The 25,172-nt window shown below is 40.4% G+C and overlaps 1 long non-coding RNA gene across 2 annotated transcripts in view; it reads left to right on the forward strand.

Moving 5' to 3' along the window:
* The window catches only part of LOC122810233, a 1,589,896-nt gene that overhangs the window by 905,813 nt on the left and 658,911 nt on the right, over nucleotides 1–25,172 (forward strand). The window contains exon 3 of one of the 2 annotated variants that reach the window (XR_006366067.1): nucleotides 15,022–15,192. The exons of the other annotated variant lie outside the window; for it this stretch is intronic. This is a non-coding gene — a long non-coding RNA (uncharacterized LOC122810233). Of the gene's footprint in view, nucleotides 1–15,021; nucleotides 15,193–25,172 lie in introns of those variants that run through there. 2 annotated transcript variants of the gene reach the window in all.

Below are 25,172 nucleotides of genomic sequence, written 5' to 3' on the forward strand. Positions count from 1 at the left end.
GAGACATACGGGAAACGTATGTTTAGTTCAGCGGCCTTTGTCCTTCGATCGCTGAACTACCTCACACATTTCACTAGATTATAAAGGGATCTCCTGAAGGAGCTGGGAGACACCCTGCAGGGTTCAGTGTTGCGGAAGTTTCGGACAAGGTAACTTCCCAGCTCTCCACTCTTAATTCGATTGTGAACTCGTCCATGCATCTGTTATCATATGCAGCTGATGGTACGAGCAGAGCAGCGGGTACAGGAATCGCTCTCAGGAGACATTCCTGGATGCGCTTATGTTCCTTTGTGGAACCCTTTAAGTCTTCCTTCATTAACATCCCCTTTGACGGTTCCTCCCTTTTCGGACCAAAGGTAAAGGAAACACTTACCTGGAGTGAATGGAAAGACCTTGTCTGCTGTCAGAGTACTTTTTTCTACCCCGAGTAGATCTTACCCCAAAGGGAGGGGGGTGGAAAGATATGGTTCCGTAAATCTCAAGGATCTTTCCAGAACACTCGTGGTGAAACCCCCTCTAGAGGCAGAGGAGGGGGTAATAACAGAAAACATCACCCATGCGGTGGAGGGGGTCTGCAGAACCAGGGGGACAGAGATCAGTACTTTGCAAGCCCTATCAGCGCTCCTGAATGGAGGCCTGACTGTTCATCTCTGGAGGCAGTCGGGGGACGCCTTTCTTTGTACCTAGGCGCCTGTCTAAAAATAACAAAAGACAGCTGGGTACAAAGCATAATATCCAAAGGATACTCAATTCCCTTTGCCACTCCACTCCCTCTAGTAAAAAAAAATCCCAGATTTTCCACCCATTCACAGGGACCAAGCAGCCTTAGAAGTCCAAAGGTTGCTGGAGAAAAGAGTCATCCAGCATCTGGAACTTACTCAAGGTTCTTGTTAGTTCCAGTGAAAACAGGGAGCTGGAGACCTATTCTGGACCTCAGCAGACTAAACAAGTCAGTAAAAAAGATGGTCACGCTTCAGTCAGTACTCCCTTTTCTGGGGAAAGACAATTGGATGTGCTCTATAGACCTTCAGGATGCGTACTACCACATAAAGATGGACAGGCCATCCAGGGATCATCTACACTTCTGGCTGGGAGCCAGCCATTATCAATTTCGCGCTCTACCCTTTGGACTCACTACAGCCCCCAGAGTTTTCACCACATGTATGGCAGTAGTCACCGCTATCCTGAGATGTACCACCAAACATCAACTCATTCAGGCGAGGGACACAACCTTAGATCTCTGCAGTCAATTGGGGATTACCATCAACTCAGAAAAATCTGCCTTATCGCCATTGCAACAGACCATTTTTATAGGAGCAGAACTAAACACAGTTTCAGTGACGTTAAGTCTGCCTCCAGAAAGAGTTTGTCTCTTACAAAAACAAATATTAGACTTGCCCCAGTCTCAATGGTACTCAACTTGCTGGGATCAATGGTGGCAGTGATCATAGCCATTCCCCTCGCTCAAATGCACATGTGAGTTCTACAGTGGCTCCTATTCTCTCAATGGTCCTTTCAGGAACTCCAAATGTCACACCAAATCATTATAATGAATATGTGCAAGAAGGACCTTCAATAGTGGCTGACATCTCAACAGGTAACTCGAGGCCATCCATTCGTTCTCCCCAATTCCTTAGACACGGTGACCATGGACGCTTCCTTGATAGGGTTGGGGGGCATTATCAGGGAAGAACAACCCAAGGCACGTGGAATAAACATGAGGCTCATCTGCATATAAATGTTATGGAGATGAGAGCGGTACTTCTAGCGTTGCAGTCCTTTCAAGACTGTCTGCCTCCAGGAACAATTGCAATTCAGACAGACAACATGTCAGTGGTCTGGTACATAAACAAACAAGAAGGAACCAAATCGTATCCCCTGTGTCGAGAGGCCCAGAGAGTATGGCAGTGGGCAAATTCCACCCAGCGCTTTCTGATAGCAACGCACATCCCAGGGAGATCCAATGTGATAGACAAGCTAAGCAGGGCAATTCTTTTGCCTCATGAGTGGTCCCTAAAGAAACAAGTAGCTGAACAGATATTCCACAGGTGGGGCCAGCCTTGCTGCGATCTCTTTGCAACCCCACCAAACATGAAGTACAGCAGCTACTTTGCCCTGATCCCCCCCGCCGGGAGATGCCCCAAGGGATGCACTAGTGCACAATTGGCCCCTGGGTCTCCTTTATGCCTTTTCCCCCGTCCCTCTGACACCCAAAGTATTACAGAAAGCAAAGTCTCTGGGAAGGACCATAATCTTAATAGCCCCTTACTGGCCTCGGCAAATTTAGTTTCCCTTCCTCCAGCCTCATCTCTTGGAAGAACCCTGGATCCCAGACCCAGTTCTGGATCTGCTGACCCATTCATCATGGGCTCTTCATCCTTCTCAAACTGACATCTTGGTTGCTCCAATTCCAACAATAGCCAGGATTTACAACCTCTCAGCGGAGGCCCAACATATTATAACATCCTGTCATCCTGCCATAAATCATCTACCAGAAAGTTATATCTTAGCAAATGGAAGAGATTTTCTCTATGGGCATCTCAGAATGATGTTGATTCCTACCTAGCTCCGATCTCATCTATACTGGAATTTCTGACTAAACTTTACAACAAAGGAGCTGCTGCAGCTGCCATCAGAGTTCAATTAGCAGCAATCTCAAACTTTCATCTTGGCTTCCAAGGTTCTAATGTCATGTCACATCGACTCTCTAAAGCCTTTATTAAAGGTACCATTCATTTGAGACCACCAACCAGAGCACCAGCCATGCCATGGAATCTAAGATTTTGTTCTCTCCCGAATTATATTACCTCCTTTCGAATCAGCCACGTCCTGTCATTTGAAATTCCTTTCATGGAAGACTATATTTTTGATAGCTATTACTTCTGCTCAGTGGATTTCTGAGTTGCAGGCCTTGACCATCAAGCCTCCTTATTTGATTTTTCCATAATGAAAGAGTTTCGCTAAGAACTAATCCATCCTTCTTACCAAAAGTTTGTTCAGAGACAAATTTTAACTAAAACAAAAAGAAAACGGCTGCGGGTAAAACCAAGGTGCAAGAAAATGTCCAAATGTATGAAAAAATACATCCTTAATTCCTTTTTTAAAAGCCAGACGCCTTAAACACTAGTTTGTGAGGTTGCCCCTATGAAGGGCTTGTGAATTTCATATTATATTCTATTTTTTGACTAGTTTCAGTTTATGGTTTTTATATATATTTATATGTGGTTTTAGTTTCTTTACAGGATCATACTAATTGGAGTTCAATGTTCTATGGTTGCTAATTGTAAGAATGACATCATTGGTTAACCACAATTGATATGTTAATTGATTCTCTTGTATCTATTTAAGCATTGAGTTACCTTTGAGTTATGTCTGATGAAGCAACGATAATTGTGAAAGGGCTCACCATTCTGTTCCTGTTTTTATTTTATTAAAACGTTTATTGTGTGCTACCTTGGTGCACTGTATTCTTTCATACATTTAGACAAATTTTAACTAATCCATTGAGTTGCCCATTTTCTTTCCTAAATATGCAAATAGTATTAAACACATGCTGCACAAACTTGATGTTCATAGACAACGCTGATTTTATCTAGATAGAACGAAACAATTCAGATCAACGGATCAGCTCTTTGTTTCTTTTTCGGAGTCAAAAAAAAAGTGTCACAGTGACAAAAGTAACCTTGTGAAGATAGATATCAGATTGCATTTCTTTCATTTGTAGTTCAGAGAATGCTCCCTTACAACAGAAAATAAAGGCCCACTCTACTAGAGCAGTTTCTACCTCATTAGCCTTTTCTGCAAGGTTACCATTAGATTCTATTTGGGCAGCAGCCACCTGGTCAAGGCCTCATACCTTTATCACTCATTACAAAGTAGACAAGGCCTCCAGGGACAGGACCTCCTTTGGTTCCACAGTTCTGAGGAACATTCTTCCATCAGCCACCCGAGAAAGATGGTGCTTGGGATGCTACCCGTCAGTAAGAATGAACAGCGAGATAGAACAACTTCACATAAAGAAGTTATGTACTCACCATAACATTCCATGTGAGTTGTTCATCTCGCCTTCATTCTTACGTCCGACCCTCCAACCCCCATCCAGTCTACTTGAGGTCCATCACCTTTGCTATATGGTGCATTGTCTCCTATTCAGCTCTCAGAGTGGCATATTAATGGTAGCAGGTAGTCATTTGGCAGCAAACAAGATCTGAGGGAAGATCAGGGTGCACCATGGGATAGAGAGTTGGCCTTGAGCTGGTTGAAGACCTCTAGCTTTTGCAGTTGGCCGAGTCAGAGCTGAGGATCAGCTCTGAACCCATCAGTAAGAATGAAAGTGAGATAAACAACTCACATGGAACGTTATGGTGAGTACATAACTTCTTTTTTTAGGACCATGGATAGGTATGGGAAGCACACCTTTTCATTAGCGACCTTTGCCTTATGGTTACTGAACAACCTTATACACTTTACAAGATTACAGAGGGACCTGTAGAAGGAACTTTCAGACTCTTTTCAAGGAGCTGTAGCTGGCGCAGAGGCAGATAAAGTCAATGCTCATCTCACCACCCTCAATTCAGTCATAAACTCTTCCACGAGGCTCATATAATATGCAGCAGATGGAATGAGTAGGGAGGCGGGTTCATATATTTCTGTAAGGAAGCAGGCCCAGATGTGCCCTTGTGATTTTGTTGAACCCTTCAAGTCTTCTTTCATTAATGCCTCTTTGATGGCTCTTCTCTTTTTGGGCCAAAGTTTAAAGAAATGCTTACCAGGTGTGTTCAGGAAGGTAAGACCTTGTCTGCCATTGGAGTGTGTTTTTCCACACCTACCAGACCTCTTCCCAAAGGTCATAGAGGTAGTGGGAAAATGTGGTTCAGAAAGTCACAAAGTTCTTTCCGTGACACACAGGGTGAAAGTCCCCCTAGAGGCAGAGGGGGGAGCAATAATGGAAGATGCCACCCTCACGGCAGGGGAGGCCCACAGAACCAGGAGAGAATCTTTCTTTGGTAGACCTTTCCAGCACTCCTGAAGGAGTGCCCGATTGCTTGCCTCTGGAGGCAGTCGGGGGTTGATCGTCTCTGCACTGCGAAACCTGGCAAAAGATAACAAATGACAAATGGGTGCAGGACATAATATCCAGAGGATATATTATTCCCTTCTCCTTCCCCACTCACATAAGCAAGTCAGTTGCAGACATTCGACTCTGTCAGAAGGATCAAGCAACATTAGAAATTCAAAAGTTGCTAATTAAAAGAGTCATCCAAGAAGTCCCTGGAGACCAGAGAGGATCCGGAACTCACTCAAGATTCTTTATAGTTCCAAAGAAAACAGGGGACTGGAGGCTTAATTTGGATCTCAGCAATCTGAACAAATCTGCGAAAAAGACCAACTTCCAGATGGTGACACTGCAGCTGATACTTTTATTCCTGGAAAAAGACAATTGCATGTACTCCATAGACCTTCAGGATGCGTATACCATATACAAATGGAAAGGCAGTCCAGAAGGTAGTTGCACTTTCATCTGGGAACCAGCCATTTCCAGTTTCAAGCTCTGCCATTTGGTCTCACTACAGCCCCCAGGGTGTTCACCAAATGCATGGCAGTAGTGGCGGCTCACCTGCGACACTGAGTATTCTGGGTGTTTCCGTATTTGGATGGCTCATAACCACCCTGACCAGGCATCTTTTGACAGAAGCCAGGGACTATACTCTTCAACTCTGCTCCTCTCTGGTATTACCATAAATTATGAAAAATCTGCTATAGAGCCATGTCAAAGCTTGGTCTTCATTGGAGCAGAGATAAACACAACTACATTAATAGCAAAACTTCCACAAGACAGAGTAGACAATCTTTGCCATTCTGTCAGACTGTCAATCAGGAATAAAAATTAGCTTCTGCAAAACTAGTTCTCCAGGTATTCGGGGAAAATGGCTGCTTCAGTCATCCTCATTCCCCTAGCTCATCTTCATACGAGGATACTTCAGTGGTTACTTTCCACACAATGGTCAATTCTGGAACTTCCAATGTCCTCAAGATCATAATAACCAATTCCTGCAAAAAAGATCTCCAATGGTGGATACACTCTCCCTTGGTATCTCAAGGCTGTCACTTTATTCCACCTCAACCCCAGGCCATGGTAATCATGGACGCTTCCCAGATAGGTTGGGGGGCATTATCTAGGGAAGACAGTTCAAGGCATCTGGCAACAATGCGAGGCTCATTTGCACATAAACATTCTGGAGATGAGGGCGGTGCTTTTAGCGTTGCAAGCATTTCAAAACTCCTTCCCTCTGGGAATGATAGCAATCAGACAGCATATCTATGGTCTGGTACATAAACAAACATGATCGCAGACAAATTGAACAGAGACATATTATGGCTGCACGAGTGGTCTCTCAGTCAGAAAGTTACCGAACAGATCTTCTGAAAATGGGGCCAGCCTTGCTGTGATCTCTTTGTATTGCCCAGCAATGTCAAATGCAGCAACTCCTTTGCCCTAATCCCTCCTCCAGGAGAGTCACCAAGAGATGCACTTGTTCATGATTGGCTTTTCTGCCAGTTCTTGTAATTCCCAAATTTTTGCAGAAAGCAAGTTTGTTGGAGATGACAATAATTCTAATTGCCCCCTATTGGCCTCAACACATTTGTTTCCCCTTTCTTCGGCCTCAAGTATGGGATGAACCATGGATTCTGGACCCTGCTCCAGACCTTCTGAATCACCCGTCAGGAATAGTTCTTCCCAACCTGAACAATCTCAAACTAACAGCTTGGCTGCTCCAGTTCCCCTAATCACCAGGCTTCCTCTCCTTTCCTCTCCAGTTAAACATATTTTATTATCTTCCCATAAAACATCTGCACAAAAATTGCACAGAGGTAAAGGGAAGAGATTTGTTGCATGGGTTAGCAATAATCGGATAGGCAAAATTTTTTAATGAAGGTGCTGCTGCGGCCACTATTATAGTTAAGTTGGCAGCAATTCCTAATTTTCATATAGGTGAAAATGGCTCTGGAATCATGTTAAACAGACTTTGTAAGGCAGTTCTAAAAGGGACTACGATTTCAAGACCTCCTTACCAAAACCCATCACCACCCTGTGATTTAAATTTCATTTTATCAAATATTATCTGACCTCCATTTGAACCATCTGCTACCTGTGATTTGAAGTATCTCTCCTGGAAAACACTCTTCTTAGTGGCTATTACTTCGGATAGGAGAGTTTCGGAATTACAAGCTTTGTCTGCCAAGCCTCCACACCTAGTTTTTCATAAGGACAGAGTTTCCTTACGCACTAACCCCTCATTTTTACCCAACGTTGTGTCGGAAAATAACCTCAGTCAGTCTATTGAGCTGCCAGTTTTCATCCTAAATTTCCAGAATAAAGAATATTCACTGCATTTGCTGGACGTTCATAGGCAGTTAAGTTTCTACTTACATAGAACTTCAGAAATCAGAAAGTCAGATCAGCTCTTTGTCTCTTATTCTGATATGAGAAAAGGCCAACCAGTGTCCAAGGTTACCTTATCCAAATGGCTTTCACAATGTATAGCCTACAGGTACAGCCCCCTCGCTTCAGCAGAAATTGGCCAACAAAAAATTGGTCCTTTCCAGCTACTGACAGACCACAGAGGGGTAAATACAGACGTCCAAGAGGCAGAGGACAACCACAAGCCCAGTACAAACCTCAACAATGGGGCACTGCAACACAGAAGGGAGGAGAAGACAGGTCCCAACCTAATAGAAGGCAAACTCAATGACTTGCACCTCATCTGGCCAAGTAACACTCTCTTGGCTGCCCCCTCGGGAGGAAAACTCGCACTGTTTTCAAACAACTGGCACATTGTCACAAAGGACAAATGGGTCCTAGACATAATTTTACGAGAATACAGATTCCACTTTCACACCTTGCCAATGAAAAGAGGAATGCCAAACCTGCCACAAAATCAATGGGCAGAGGCACAAAAACAAATTACAGCTCTCATGGACATGAGAGCCATTCAACTGGTACCTACTCGAGAGCAAGGCCAAGGATTTTACTCAAGACTCTTTCTAGTTCCCAGAAAGGACAATGCCTGGAGACCAATTCTGGACCTTTCAATTCTAAACACCTTCTTACAAGTACCCAAATTCAAGATGCTAACACTACAGCAGCTTCTTCCCATGTTGGGCAAGAAAGCATGGCTAGTAACGTTGGACCTCAAGGAAGCATACCTGCATGTCCCTATCAAACAAAGTTGCAGAAGATACCTCCATTTCATTGCAGGTTCAACCCATTACCAATTCTCTGCACTGCCCTTTGGCTTATCTACTGCGCCCAGGGTCTTCACAAAATGCCTGGCACCAGTAATTGCATACTGCAGACAAAGAGGATTTCAAATATACCCATACCTGGACGACTGCCTCATCCAAGCAGAAAGCAAGGACATCCTCTTACAACATCTGGCTTTTGTAAAACATCTTCTAAGTTGCCTAGGGTACACAGAAAACGAAAAGAAATCAAAACTAGTACCCTCACAAAATATGACATTCCTGGGTGCCAGCTTGAATACAACGGCCCAGAAGGCTTATCTGATGCCAGACAAACAACTACAACTGACTCAATATTTCAAAACAATGGCAACAAAGACCCAACTACCTGCAAGAAACATTGTGCAGGCCTTGGGCTTCATGGCATCTTGCATACTACTAATACCATTTGCAAAGCTGCATATGAGGAAATTACAGTGGTACCTAAAAAGCGTATGGTCTCAACACAGCCACAGCTTGGACACAATGATATCTCTCATTCCCTGCCTACAACAGGAGTTTCTATGGTGGTCACAGGCATGTCACCTCAACAAGGGTCAGCCTTTCACCTTGCGCCCAGCCAGGCAAACTATGACAACAGATGCATCGGACTACGCCTGGGAGGCACACATGGCAGGCCAGTGCGTTCAAGGCATATGGACTGCAGATCAAAGGAATCTGCACATCAATCAAAAAGAGATGCTACCTGTACAGAATGCTCTGACAGCCTTCAAGAATCTATTACATCCAGGACAACTTACAATAAGGACGGACAACACCACAGTAATGTGGTACATAAACAAACAAGGGGGTACACACTCCTACCCTCTATGCAGGCAAGCAATGACCTTGTGGAACACAGCTCTGGCTTACCAAGTTCAGCTACAAACTCAATTCCTGCCAGGAAAAAAAGAACACATTGGCAGACGACCTCAGCAGAAACATCATGGATCTCCACGAGTGGAAACTGGATCCACAAGTATTTGCAATGATGACTCAAAAATGGGGCCTTCCAGACGTAGACCTGTTTGCCAGTCCTCATAACTATCAACTAACAAACTTTTGTACAAGGACACTGCACCACCAAGCTTGGAAAGTGGACGCACTCTCATTCAGTTGGAAAAACCTGACAGTATATGCCTTCCCTCCATTGCCTCTCCTCACAAAGGTGCTTTTGAAAGTCAGAAAGGAGAAACCACGACTGATACTCATAGCCCCAGACTGGCCACGCCAGCACTGGTACCCACTTTTTAGGAATATGGCCCAGGGCCCACCTTGGATTTTACCACAAATTGCCCATTTGCTCACACAGCAAAACAATCAGATTCTTCACAGCCAGCTCAAAACCTTAAATCTGGCTGCATGGCAAATCACCTAAGCATCCAACCAGCTCCTTTTTCCCAAGCAGTTATGGATGTTATTCTGGAAGCTAGGAGGCCCAGCACCTGGAAGGCATATTCGGACAAATGGAAAAGGTTTTGTGCCTGGAACCAAGCTAAAGACCAAGACACACTTCAGCCTCACATGCCTCAGATTCTACAGTACTTAACTGAGATGTTGCACAAAGGACTTTCTTTTTCTTCCATTAAAATCCATGCATCAGCTATTTCAGCCCACTACAACACGGATCCACCCTTATTTTCACATCCACTTCTAAGACAGTTCCTCAGAGGGGCAAAAAACATTAGACCCCCCAGGAGAGCACCTACACCAACATGGGACCTCAATTTTGTTCTGGAAAAACTTACGCTACCTCCCTTTGAACCAGCTTTCTCTGCAGATCTACAGTTTCTGTCATGGAAGACTGTCCTGCTGCTAGCAATAACTTCAGCTAGAAGAGTCTCAGAGCTACAGGCACTAATGGCAGTGGAACCTTTCCTCATTTTCCATCAAGACAGAGTTTCTCTACGAACTAATCCTTCCTTCATGCCTAAGGTGGTTTCCAGTGTGGCTTTAAATCAAACCATCCACTTACCCACCTTCTTCCCAAATCCACAGAACAAAGGGGAAAGACTCCTGCATTCCTTGGACATTTACAGGCAACTTCGTTACTACTTGGATAAAACTAAGGTTTTCAGAAAATCTGACCAGCTCTTTGTATCCTATGCTACAGCTTCACAAGGGAAGGCTATATCAAAACAAACCATTTCCAAATGGATAGGACATTGCATTCGTTTTTGCTATACCCATCATGGAAAACCAGTTCCTGCTACCATTAGGGCCCACTCTACCAGGGCAACAGCTACAGCTACAGCCTTCCTCAGGGGGGTTCCAACCAAGGAGGTTTTGAAAGCTGCAACTTGGAGTTCAGTACACACCTTTACCAAACACTATCACTTACCACTTTACTCTAAGACTAGAGCTGGCTTTGCCACTGCAGTTCTGCCGGGCCTTCTAGCCTCCAATAACCCTCTATGATTTCTCCACCCATCCTTAGCTTTGGGATTCAACTCAAGTGTGATGACTGCAGCAGGGTAACACGATGAACATAGTACAGTTTTGTACCTACCATAAATGTAAATGTTCAAGTGTACACCCTGTTGCAGTCCAGGTTACCCTCCCTCCATCCCCTCTGAACTAACTGGCTAAAATGTCTACAATACCTTCCTGATGTATTTGCTTATAGCTGGAGGGATTTTGTGTTTTTGCAAAATTTACTCAATTTGGTACTAATTACTGACCACCTTTTTGGGGGCACCTGACATCTGGGGCAAGAAAAACTGAAGAAAATGGCATCGGTTCCAATATATATATACCCCTGGCGCACCGACGCCGGACCAAGACTTTGGAATTCCGGCCGACTGCGGGACCGCCTGACGACAGGATAACCCAAGTGTGATGACTGCAGCAGGGTGTACACTCGAACATCTACATTTATGGTAGGTACAAAACTGTACTTTTTTTAAAACTGCTGAAGTACAGTCACAGTATATATATATATATATATATATATATATATATATATATATATATATATATATATATATATATATTTTTTTTTTATGTTTAAATTGAATAAGCAACAGTGTAAAAGGCAGCATGGTTTTTCTTAAATTAATAATAGCAACAGAATAAAACAGCACAAACAGATCTTTTCTTAGATTAAGTAAAAACAACAGTTGGTGTGAAATACAACGTGCAGCAAATGCAGTAATAAAATACAGTGCAAAGCAGCAGCAAACAGTACAGTTTTTTTAAAACTGCTGAAGTACAGTCACAGTATATAAGAGAAGTCCAAAGAAAAAAATACTTGGAACACTTTTGTGGATTTCCCAGCTCAGAAAGCCCAGATACACAATTACAGCCACTAGATGAATAATCATAGCCCTCCTAATGTAAAAGCACATTAAGAGAGTGTCCAGAATGAAGTGCTACCACAAACAAACTTAAAGGTATGCATCCAGCAGTGTACCTCAAATATCTCATAAAAGTGTGATTATTCAATAAAAGTACTTCACTTTGTATAAATGAGCGAAGAGCCACTCAACTGTACAGAATTTATAAAGGCAGTAAAAACAAGATAAGTTGATTAATAAGCTCTCCAACCAATAAAACTACATGCAGAAATCTTAAGTGTTTCCTCAACCTAGACAGACCAGACAACCCCCCAGTGCACTAGAAGGAAAATCCACTGACCTTGATGAGAAAACAAGTGCTTGCTAGATTGTAAAAATACACTACTGTAGCTAGATAATGAGTGCAGATGAAGTGAATCAGTACAACAGACAATAACAGGCAAAATGCACTTTTTTGATATAGGCACAAGGAAAGGCCGATAAATAATTCAAATTAAAAAAATCCAAGATAGCAGCAGTGTAGGAGGGGAGGAGCTTATTAATCTCAATTTACAGTAGGGGTTGTAATATTAAAATCACCAGGTTTAAAAAGAAGACCGACAAACAAGAGGGTGGGTGGGAACCCCTAGCAGGGAATCGCCAGCAGTGCTATTCCTTATGCAGGTTTGAAATCTTTCAGACAAAGACCCAGAATTTCACTTTGTATTTAAGTATCACTTAGGAGACAATTCAAATTAACCAGTGAAAAAAACTTGTGAAATATGAGCCTAGATGTCTCTCTCTCTCACACAGAATAAAATCACCATGCCAAGATTTTTTAAATCAGAAAACAAAATAGAACAGGTAAAACAGAAAGCAGCTCTATCAAAGACAAAAATATAGTTTCTCACCTCGCAGGGAATCACCAGCAGTGCTGCATCACATGCAGGCTTGAAATCCTTCAGACAATGGTGATAATGGATGTCTTACATAGCTCTCAACCTTCCAGCTCTAAAATGAGGAACACTACTACTCATAATGTGGAACAAATGGGCAAAACGTGAAACACCTACTAACAGCTTAGTAACAACTTCAACTAGGAGTCTCACAGGATGGTTAAATGTGATGTGCTAATTTATACTTATAAGTTCTTTTTATGAATGAATATGATTCAGTATTATTTGCCATAGATTTCAGTTAAAAAAGTCCCAAGTCTGAATGTGTGACAGATTGTTTCAGTGTGGAACTTCGAGGAACATGGACTTTTTCAGACCCAAACTGAGGAACGTTCCTCATAAAGAGGTACACTTGAGAGGGCTTGAGTTTAGCAGAAAGAGAATGAGGCAAAGAAGACATGAGCAGCAGGTAGATGGAATTATAATGAATAGCAAGGAAGTGCTGTTTATATAGAAGGTGTGGGAAAATTGAATGTATTACTTAATGAGATTATGGAACTTATGACAACACAAGGTTTTAAATTTGCTTAAAGCAGAATAAAATATGCATATTTTAAGGGGCAGCACAGAGGATTAACAGCAACATACAAATAGACAAGAATGACCTGTTTGTCTCAAGTCAACATAATCATACATTTTTACAGTTATAGCTTGTGTTTTGTGTGTGTGTGTGTGTGTGTGTGTGTGTGTGTGTGTGTGTGTGTGTGTGTGTGTGTGTGTAATAGGGGATGTAACAGGAATTCAGTGCACTGGTGGTATTTAATTGGGTATGGGCAGAGTGACTAAAATATGAGGGACTTGCTTTATGTTAAAAAATGATGAAGTAGTGAGAACTTGCAGGTGGACCTTGGGCCTTTTTGAGCTTGAAGCTATGTCATTTATGAATGCACCTTTTGTATGTGACACCAGCACCAGATTCATTTATAATGTTGACCCTGCTTGAGTTTCCCTCTGTGTGTGTGTGTGTGTGTGTGTGTGTGTGTGTGTGTGTGTGTGTGTGTGTGTGTGTGTGTGTGTGTGTGCGTGCGTGCGTGTGTGTGTGTGTGTGTGTGTGTGTGTGTGTGTGTGTGTGTGTGCGCGTGTGCATGTGTACGAGTGTCAATATGCTGAAAGTGATCATCAGTTTTTAAAGGTGCAATACAGTTGTTTGGGGCTAGAGAAATCATGTAACAGCTTTGAAAATTTGATTTCCTGGCTGTACTTTTGGTAGTTGAAGGAACAGGTGGATAATGTGATGTAGACATTTTTCATAAATGGTTTGGAACACTAAGACCACAAGATATTGATTTGGAAAATGGTGCTATTGCTTTTTTATAATGCTTAGGATTTCACCAAAATTAAAGCCGTCTATGAATTACTGGAAGCCTTTGCCTCCCCTCAGCATTCATGATTAAAATGTCTGTCTCGGGTTGGATCAGACAGATTCACGCTGGCATCCATACAAGAAGCTGTCATAAAAGGCAAAACACTAAGAAGTGGATGTTGATAATCCTATTAAGTGTTAGAAGTCCAGCTATGCATTTATTCAATAGCAGCTGGCAATGGTGAAATAAGAGTAATGCTCATTTTCAACAGGTGGTTTGCCCTCTGTCAAAAATGGTCTAATAATTCAGTTTTCTGTCATTTCTAGGCAACAGTGGTACATCAGAAGTTGAATGAATTGCACTAAGGGGTCAGCTCATGAGTTTGTGACATGTAAGAATCTGCTTTCCTGTTGCTGCATTTTCAGTAGAGTGGGCAATTACCCCTCAGCATTGGTTGAGCCCTCCTCCAGCAAGAGCTCTGTATATGAATACTCATTCATTATCTAATCTCTCCTTTATGTTTAATTTACAGTCTTTTGCTGCTCTAGCCATATGCTTCTTTTGTTTTCACTACTTCTTTGTTGTGTCATCTTTGGCTTGCATTCCCTGATTTGTCTTTGACTGTAAACTCCAGAGGATCTGGAAACACCCCCTTAGACTCCATTCAAAAGTGTTTTCATATGTTATATCAAAGGTTTATTATCAACATCTCGAGTTCCATGTGGATGGTTACTTTTATTTATTTTTCTTAAATTATCAGGCTGAGAATACACGTAGGATAAAAGCTGAAGCAATCATTTTGTTGTCAGGTATGTGAAGAAAGGGAGGGAACACTTACATTGCTGTTTTGGCTTCTAGTGTGAAGTATTACCATCTGAATGAAAGGGAAACAGCGGAAGTAAAGGGGTACATTTTACATGGTGCTGTCCTGCTTCAGGCAGAAGGCTTTGTAAAAGGCAGATGAACAATTATTTTCTTCTGGTTTCTGGTTAATCTTGCAGTGTCACCCCTTGCAATGTAAAACTTGCTGCTAGTGTATGATTCTATTTTTTTTTTTTTTTTGCTTTTTAATTAGGATAGTTGGACAGCATGTTTTCTAGAATGTTATGCTGTAGTACTTGGGATCAAAACTTTTAGGACTAAGTATATCAACCTTTTGTTGTTAAAAATGTGATTCTAATTTGTATATTTTTTTAAGTTTAGAGAAGCATTCAGAAACAGACTGGACATAGCAAAGTTCATGATGGGACAATAATGTAGTGGCATTAATCCAAATATCAAAAGAACTGCATTGTTTGCTGTGTGTGAAAATCAAGGAAGGTGTTCATAGTCCACTGACAGCATCAGCCCGCTACTAATTTAGAAGCTCCACTATTTCACGTGAAACAATTTTTGTATTTATTAAATATCATTTTTATTTCACATCCATTTAATAAACATCCTTATTTATTTATTTTTGTACTTTATAAAAATACATTTGATTACTGTTATATTTATTTAATGTACTTCATTCTGTTTTGTTTTTTGACTTGACTCCTGTTCTGCTGAACCACTTAGTTTGGTAAAAACCCAATAGTTACTGCTTCATTTATGGACATTCTGGCAAGTACTCTTGAGTATCATTTCATCATTACTTTAAAAATCAGCTAGAGACTGAGTTCTGTAAAAATTGCTGAAAATATCCATTGAGTGACACTTTCCATAGTCCTACAAGTTAAATGAACTAAGTTTGACATTGTCATAGCTCAGAACTAGCTCTCTGGCAAAACCTAGAGAATTTTCTGTCAAAGAGGTTTGGATGAATCACATCTGACAAACCAGCTTTATTAGGTTTTCATTGTAATGTGTTAAGTAAGACATGAATCAGATTTTGCCAAATTGTCTTTCTCTAATCTTCCTTTTTCTAAATACATGGTGGTAGTAGTAATAGTAGAAACATGAGTATTAGTGGTATCTTCCCTTTCCCATAAGTAGACATGACCCTAGTGTTTGGTAAACATCAGTTAGAGCGTCTCCTGTGTGGCGACATGCGTGAACGGGCATTCCTTTGTTGAAGGTTATGCATTAGGCCCGGCAAGCCAGCACATAAAACTCTACTGCCAATCATTAGCGGACCGGAGTTCTGCTGTGGCGACCCCTAACTGGGAAAAGCCGAAAGACACAAACAAAGTCCCTGGCATATACCAGGTGATGTAGCTACAACATAGAGTGTGGTGTGGCATAATTTGCATACATTTACCAGATTTATGTTAAGAGTGTGGATTTGCTAGAGTTTACTGACTTTCTGATTTGCATTTTAGACAGGCTGTATTTATATTTAGGGGAATATCTGTTTTTTTTCCCTAAGAATATTATTATTTATAACTGCTTGAACTCATGGTGCCCCAAAAATATAGTTTTGCAAATAAAAAAGCCCATGGTAAGAAATTTTGACGTTAAGTACAACTCAGATTTTTGAATGGCATAACAGAAGCACGCCCCAAGTGAATGATGCATTTAGATACAGTCTAAATATGTTTGATATACTTATAGACATCTTATTTAGTGTTAAACATTATGCATGATTTTGTAACTTTTAACAGCATTTAAAAGTAAAAAACTAAATGAAAACTCAAGGCAGGCTGAAACTTCCATTGAGTAACCTCTCAAAACTCTTGTGTCAGAGGCACATGGGATATATGCAAATGACCCTATGAACACCAGGTGTTTCAGCTATATGGCGATTCTGAATGCCCATGACTTATTTCTTTTTAAGTAATTTCTATGGGCAATTTCAGGCCAATAAAGTGAATCCCCACTAGCTGTGGATATGTATATTTTGGCCTTGCTATGACCTCATCAGCACAGCACAAACAGAGTGTTTGACTAAGTATAAGAAACACAGGGCTGTTATACCAAGCTGATGTCCATTACCATTAGGGTGGCTGCAAAATATCCCACATAACAAACTACAACAAAGAGTGAGAAGGTGGCACAGAAAAAACAATCAGTAAAAACTAAATGAAAACTCCAGCCAAGCTAGAACTTTCACTGTGTGACCTCTCAAACCTCTTGTGTCAGAGACACATGGGATATATGCAAATGATCCCTATGAGCATCAGGTGTTTCAGCTATATGACGATTCTGAATGCCCATAACTTATTTCTTTTTAAGTCTTTTCAGTGGACAATTTCAGGCCAATAAAGCTAACCCCCTGTGAATATACATATTTTGGCCTTGTTATGACCTCATCAGCATACTAAAAAGGAAAAGGATGAAAGCAAGAAAATTAGCAAAATAACTGCATTTAGTTTCTTGAAATGAGACGAAAACAGTAATCTAGTAATGTAGATGTTACAGGGCAGTATTCAAAATCAGATCTCCAACCTTGCAGCCCATTGTAATTAATGTCTGTGCTATAGAGTATCCTACATATTAAAGTATTAACTCTGACATACTATAAGCATGGACTTCTTTACTTGTATGTAGGTCCCTGCTTAGTGGTGGAGGCTGTAGATGTAGAGAGCAAATTGTCTGTCCCTATTTCCATGGGTGCTACGCCTGTTCAGTACTACCTAGTTGGGATTTGTCTATAATGATGTTCATCATTCCACTGCTGGAGTAACCTTTAGGCTATATGAACTGTGTCTTTTCCAAGATACAACAACTGGTCAGCTTACAAAAGCACTGGTTCCTTCCCATTCCATCACTATGACTGCTAATTGGGTAGACCTGTGGAGGGAAAATCAGCAGTCAGAGTGAAGATCCTTCAATACTTTCTTGCTGCCTCATAAAGAAGCAGTTCAGTGGCTTCACAAGATTATCAGCAGGCCTTCAGCTTTATTTCTGGCAGGTAAGTCCCCAGTGGGAAGCCCTTCCACACAGAATATCGCCCTTTAAAAACGTGCTGTTTATTTTATTAGGGCCTTTTAGTAGTGTTACCCCTTTAAGAAATACAGTAACTTTCTCATATCAGAATGTTACTGTCATGGGCTGCTATTTTTAGCTTTGCCTATATCTGGGGCTTGTTTAGTGATACAATGTACTGCTTGTGAAAACTTTATGAATATTATATTGTTTAAAAGTTTAGTGTCAGGAAGTGTTTTATTTGGGAAGGATCTGTTGTGGGATATGTTAATGCTTGTGCTCACTCTGTGATAACTTACCTGCCCTTTTTTTGTCTGTCTAACTTAATTTTTTGAGAGGGATTTCTGACAGGAATTTAGTGTGCTTCTTATGCATTATTGTGTTTGGGGTACTGTGTTTGTTAGTGTAAGTGTAAATGCACTGCTTATGAGCACGCTATGACAATTTATCTTCAAACAGACTCATTCCAGTGAAGTTTACTGCATTTGAAGCGTCCTCCTTGGTCACAGCTGGGATACTAACCCTGCTCCTGCTGTACCTAGAAAGAAAAAACAAATTACAAAAGAACTCTTGCTGTTGTATTTAATGTTGCTTGTAACAACCCTGGTTCTCAACCTTCAGTACCCCAAAAAAGCTGATAGGCTTTATAAAGTTTCTCAAACTAAAAAGTATTTGTTTTCCTACCTTAGGTCTGACCTTGCGGCCATATCCACATCTTCCCAGCTAGAAACAGGCTTTTACCCTGTGGACAAAGAAGGAAAGGTATTGAATAGATTAGGTATGAGAATATTTTCTTCTTCCACTTTGGTGTATAGAATTCTTAACTGTCAGATGTGGATGTTCGCTCTTTTTTGTACATAGTTTGATTGAATGATCTTCTAAACTTTCTAACATTTCTTAAGTATCAAAACATGCAATAAGAAGTGTGCATGATTGTGCAGATGCTGGGTCTAGGGCCACTTCTACTCCTACAGTGTTGAGGAGATATGCCTGAGTATGTAATAAAAAGTTTTCTGATGAGTTAACGTCTGAAATTTAAAATTCAGCTTTAGATAAATAGGTTTTGTTTGGTAAATCTGCTACCCAGGTCCTCAAACCATTTGATGATAGAGGGAAGTTAAAACAGGGAGTTTATAATATTTTTAGGCCCCAGCTCCTTGTTTCCCATTTAAGAAAGAAAACAAAGAGTCCCTACCTTTAAATGCCAAACAAAAAATGATGGCAAGAGGGAAACATACCTCTCTCACCTTTTCTGTGTCATCTCCATGGTATCTTTTCTTACAGCTATTCTCACTTGCCTCTTCTAATGTCTCCATACTTCTCTATATAATGATATGCTGCTGTCTCTGTAGCATAAACCATCTCAGTTGTTATGGCTACATCTTACCCATAAAGCTCCGCTAAACATGCTTACATTTCTCTATCCATGGTTTTGAGATTGTTAACTTCTTGAACTAAATGTTGTAGCATATTCTTGTATCTGTAAACATGTGTGTGTGTGTGTGTGTGTGTGTGTGTGTGTGTGTGTGTGTGTGTGTGTGTGTGTGTGTGTAAGTGTATGTATATATATATATATATATATATATATAGAGAGAGAGAGAGAGAGAAAGAGATGCCTCTATGTAGTTTACCATATCCTTGTATCTGTAAATATGTTTTGTTTATTTCTTATGTGATCCTATTCAACCAGGGCTGTGCCTGCAAATGGTCCATGGAGATCAGTGCACTATCCCTGTTAACAAATATAAATAAATAAATAAAAAAATAAAACAAAAACTAGAAATAAAAAATATACAGTCTACTATTTCATAATGATTATACTAGCATTCTTTCCACTCTCCCACTCCGTCTGTCCCTATCTCACCAAATCTGTCCCAGAAACTGGCTCTGTACATTTATTTCCTTTTGTTCAAAAAATTATTTCAGAGTCTTGATTGCTAAAAGTGGTTGATGAGTTAGCACTGGATTCAAGTAACTTCTTTCAGGGGAATTCCTCCTCACTCTCTGAACCAAACATATTTTTTTCCTCAGGTTCTTCAGTACTTAATCACCATAGGAGTCCTAGAATCAGTACAATTAAATCAAAAGGGCAAAGTTTTGTATTGTAGAATGTTTCTATTACCAAAATATAAGTCTTCTTGGAGACCAGTTCTAGATCCTCTCTTTCTAAATATGTATGTGAAAGTACCAACATTCAAGATGTTTGACCCTTCAGAATCTGTTATGTCTCATTCCACAGGGAAGCTTTATGGTAATGTTAGATATAAAACATGCATACCATCACATTTGCATAGCCAAATGCATCAAGAAATTTCCTGGGTTTTCTTTGACTGCATCACATCCTCAATTCCCTGTGTGAAGTTGTGAGGTATTGCCAGCTGTACCAGGAGAAGTGGAGCAGTGCATGTGTGGCATATGACAGCATGGCTGGTTGAAGTTTTCTTAACAGTCTTGTGTCATTTGACTGATACATTGATTTGTGCAGATGCTTGTATTAAAAATGTATTTGTAAAAGTTGCTTATGTTAAAAATGCTGCAACAGAATCTTAACAGAGTTCTGAATGTGTATTGTGCCAGAGTCAAGTTACTAGATGTGATGTCATTCTGTAACCAGAAGAAGGATGGAACTCTGGCAGCAACAGTTTGTTATTTGTTTTTGTTTTTCTTTAGAACCTGATATTAAAGATCTGTGTCAGTTATCACAGTTCATTTGTTCAGTTGTTAGTTGTACAGTGCAGTCAGTGTGTAGTATCTCGTCTTTCCCTATGGAAGTGAGTATCTCAGTAGTACATCTTGCTTTGCGATACTAAGTGAGTTAACTAGGGACAGTTTCTCTTAAGTTCAGTTAGGAATAGTACAGTGAGATTAGTTTAGTATTATTTCTTTATCTGCATCTGTGGGATTCTATCCAACTGTGTTATTTTTATATTTTCTGTGACTGAAAACTCTGTCCTTTATTGTAACTAAATATTAAGTATTCTTCCGTTCTCTATTTTATCCATTATTAAATATTTTTATACCTTTTCATTGTGACTGGTATTTTAGACAATACTTTTAACATCTTGAGAGTACTTGCGCTTATTTTAGTGACACTGTGACCACTCTTGAGCTTTACTGCTTTGGTCACACTCTGCCATTTATATCAGTATTAATTTGACGCAGTATAATTGGTTACCATTTGTAAGAGCCTTACAGTATTTGACTGGTGACAGCAATCTATCTTGTAGTCTGGAGAGAGGGTTCACAGCCAGTGAATCTGTGTCAGCCTTTCCTAGGTGTGTGTGTGCTTGTGTGAAAAATCAGATATTCAAGTGTGTGTGTGTCAGATATTTGGAAATGGGACACAGTGCTCCAAATTGAGTCTTGTTTGGGATCTGGAGAGACAGGGAGTCCAGTCCCAGTGAACCATGTTCCCTCTGTGCTCTTGAGAGAAATTGTGCTTGATGCAGAGAGCTGCATTTGAAATTCTGTTTAAATACATTCCTGTTTTAGTGACTGCCTCTCACTGGCCCGAGGTAAAGAGGGGCATCCCACCCTGCATTACTCTTTGAGTTGTCTACAGCTCCAATGACATTCACATATTTTCTTGTTTAGTTGTCTTACTCATCTTTGCAGAGTCTTTCCCAGATGTAAAGAGTGATTACAATGGGTTTCTTCTTTTCAAAACAAACTGGGGTTTTAGATAAAAAAGGCTTTTTTGAAACAGGTGAAACTTTCCTCAGTTTCTCAAATCAATCTTGTACTTCAGCAAGAGAGTATCTCAATTTTCTGGGGTGTGTGGCTTATGTGATTGTCATGATTCCTCTTGTCAAGCTGCACATGAGAGAGAGTCTTTCTAAGTTGAACCTTTTCACTTAGACCTCTTTTAAAGGATCCTACCTTCTTGGGATTTAAACATTGTATGTCAGTCCTTGATTCAACCTCCCTTTGAACGTTTGGCTAAATCTGATCTAAAATTTTTGACCTAAAAACTGTTTTCTTTGTTGCTATTACATCTGCCAGAAAAGTGTCAGAACTTCAAGCATTGTCCTCTAGGTCCTCTTATTTAGTTTTTCACAAGGATAGGGTTTCTCTATAGACGAATCCTTATTTCTGGCTCCAATATTAATAGGCCATTAATCTTTCAGTGTTCTTCCCAATTTTTTTGAACAAAGATGAGTATTTGTTGCATTTGTTAGATATGCACAGTTATGTTTCTACTTTCACAGAACTAAAGATCTAAGAAAGTTCAAATAATTGTTTCTTTCCTTTTCTGATTCAAAACTATGCAAACCTGTATCTAAAGTTATCTTGGCCAAATTGTTAATTGATTGTATTACCTTTGTTTATCAAAAAGTGGGCTTACCCTTGCCAAAACCATCCAGAGTCTACTCCACCAGGTCTATGGCAACTTCATCAACCTTTTTGTCCAGAACTTCCTTGGATGATATTTGTGCAGCTGCAACATGGGATAATCCTCCTACGTTTCTTGCTCATTACAAATTGGACCTGGTCTATAGGGAAAGAGCAGCCTTCCTTAGAGTCCTCCTGGGATTTAGGTAGCTGGGAACTCTGTCCCAACAGTTGAGGAATAAATGAAAATGGACATCAGAATAAAAAAGTTATGTACTCACCATAATGTTCCATCTCTGTTATCCAATTTCATTCTTCCTCAACTTTCCACCCAGCCACCTACACCCTTCTTTTTCTACTCCTAGAGGGATTGAAGAGTTTTGGAGGCACCTCTCTTCCTTGTTTGAGCTCCAGCTTCCATTCATTTCTTATGGTCTACTGCTCGGATAGTTATATGGGCAGCAAACTAGATCTGAGATTGGTGGGGCATTATGGGTAAAGGGAGGAATTTGAGAGTTTAAGAATTCTGTGATCTAGAAGAAGCAGCTGAGTCAGATGAGAGAGTCAGAGCCAAACTCAACAATTGAGGAAGAATGAAAATAGACAACACAGATGGGACATTATGAAGAATACATAACTGTTTAATCCTGCATGTCATTACTTAAGTGCCTGCAAGCTGTCTATAGGGCTGTTCATGATGACATGACATATGTGGTCATATGCATGCTATGGTACAGCACAGCTAGGTGGTATGTCTTAAGCTTATTTTCTAGTTGTTTAACTTGATTACAGGTGTTGCAGTTTAAGACTAAGTAATCCTTAGGAATATTTGGCTACATATTTTGCAAGAACTACTGGAACAATTTGGTTTGTAGATTTCAGTGATGTCTGACATATTTTTGTACTCCAGCTGCTTAAACTGAAATGAGTTGGTAATCATAGTTTAATCTGGTGGGTACAGCCTGAGTAGAATATACAGCCAAACTACATAAAAACAGGGGAGTTAGGAGATATGAGAAGAGAAGAATAAAACTAATCAGTACTGTTTCACTAGCCACACTAGCTTTCTGTCTAGCTAACAACAGTGTCATTTTGGATATGTTAGCTTCTACTGCCCATGGACCTTTAAAAAATTCATCTGAACTTTACTTTCTTATTTACAAAGCATTTTTGCATGTATCTCAGCCCTGGCACTGTGTCTTTTATATAAGTATTCAACAGTCATGTTCCATTGTTGACTGTAAAGATGCATGGCAAAATTAGAAGACAACAGAAGACTGAATGGGTATGCCAGTAGATGCATTATTTTACAGCTTGTCTAATGCTGACAGCCAGTGTATAAAACCATCACATGATTCCTTATTGATGAGAGGTATGCCTTTAACTCCAATACAAAAACAAATATTTGACTGTTTCCCTTTATGTACCAATGCCCAACACTAATTCTTTTCTTTCTAAAGCATTAAGATTAGTTGAACATATTTTTTAACCTTACTTTTAGTAGCATGATTCCATAAATGATTGAAACAGAATAGTTCATTAATCCTCATTTTGATAAAATTTAACAGTGATTAAACTCTGAAAGTAAATATGTTCTTGACTGGCTTGGTGCAAATATCTATTGTATAATCAACTTTATAAAATGGGTTTGGGGAATCATCAAACCCCATTTGATACTTGACAATGCAAAGGTATGAATTAGTCTACATGGAGAGCTCACTTAAACAAAGGCACCTATTCATGGCAAGAAGTCTTTGTGCCATGACTGAAATATGTTACGTTTGCAGCATTTTCCTGCCTGTTCGTTATCCACAGTTTTTAAAAAGCAGAGGTTAGCAAGTGAAAAAAAAGTATAGAAATAATGGAACTAACTACAGCAGCAGTTACAACTGTGTGCATGTGTGTGTGTGTGTGTGTGTGTGTGTGTGTGTGTGTGTGTGTGTGTGTGTGTGTGTGTGCGTGTGCGCCTGGTGTCTGGCTGTATGGCCACAAGTATACATTTAACAGCAACAAAAGAAAATACATTGTGATGCTATTATGTATGTATTAATTGATTCATGTACTTGCAGACATCTGTGCTCTACACAGTCAACAATGTAGTTATATCTGTACACATATGTCTATAAGTAACAGTCTGTTTAAATATGTGTGTGTGTGTGTTTGTACTTCTGCATCTTTGTGCATGTGTTTGTCTGAGCATGTATATACCTCTGAGAGACTATATGTCTGTGCCTTTGCATCTGCTTATGTATATGGTTGTTGTTTGGAATGTAGACACTCAGAAGGACATTATCAGAATGTTGACAGAGGTATGTGGGTTGGTATTGGGGCAAGGAATGTGATGTGTGAGTGTTGGTGGGTTAGGTTTTAAAATAAGGGTTAGGTAAGGGGATAGCTTTAATATTGTGTGTGTTTGCTGGGTTGTGTGTCTGAGATGGACTTGTGCAGTAGTAGTGTTACAGAAATGATTTTACTAATAAACAGAAGAAATAAGTTAATTTTGAAGGGACTTCCTTTTTCTCAGTCTGACCTATCCAATAAACCAGATTAAAGCAAGGAAAAAGAAAAAGATAGGAAACCCAAGAAAAGAAAACCAAAGAAAGGCTGGCCCTGTTCAGATGTAAAGATCCCTAAGAAAGAAGAGGATTCATCCCCAGCAACCTGTACCTCTACAGCAGTATGCAAGTCTCAACCAAATGAAACTATTGTAATCAGGGACAAAACCTTTAGTGGTCATTCATCGGAAAGGGAACTGTCAAATTTTATTTCTTCCAGGCCTTCATCTGCTGCATTTTTAAAGATGCAGATGGAGTTGGGTATCATCCCATCTCCTGTGTTTCTAGGGTGGATCGAGGTGGCCAACCTTCACCTTTCTTAACTTTTTTCCCAATGCCGGCCTCTGAACCAAAGGACTCAGAGCAGACTTGCCTCTGAAGCCTGTATGTTCAGCAACAAGTTCTTCTTCCTTTTCTCTGATTACAATGCATCTGACATACTTGACACTGATACCCTCTGTGTTGAGTGGATATCGGGACTGACTCTTTGAGGCCAGTTCTTCAGCACTGTCTTCAGGCAAACTCATGTTAAGCCCTTCCCTACATCAGAGTCATCAGCCTCCAAGTTGTTGGCACTGATTTCCATCTCAGGGCCATGTGGATCCTAGGGGGTCATATTTT

This window comes from Protopterus annectens, chromosome 8.part1, assembly GCF_019279795.1.
Source record: "Protopterus annectens isolate FY-2018-M chromosome 8.part1, PAN1.0, whole genome shotgun sequence".
NCBI lineage: Eukaryota > Metazoa > Chordata > Ceratodontiformes > Protopteridae > Protopterus > Protopterus annectens.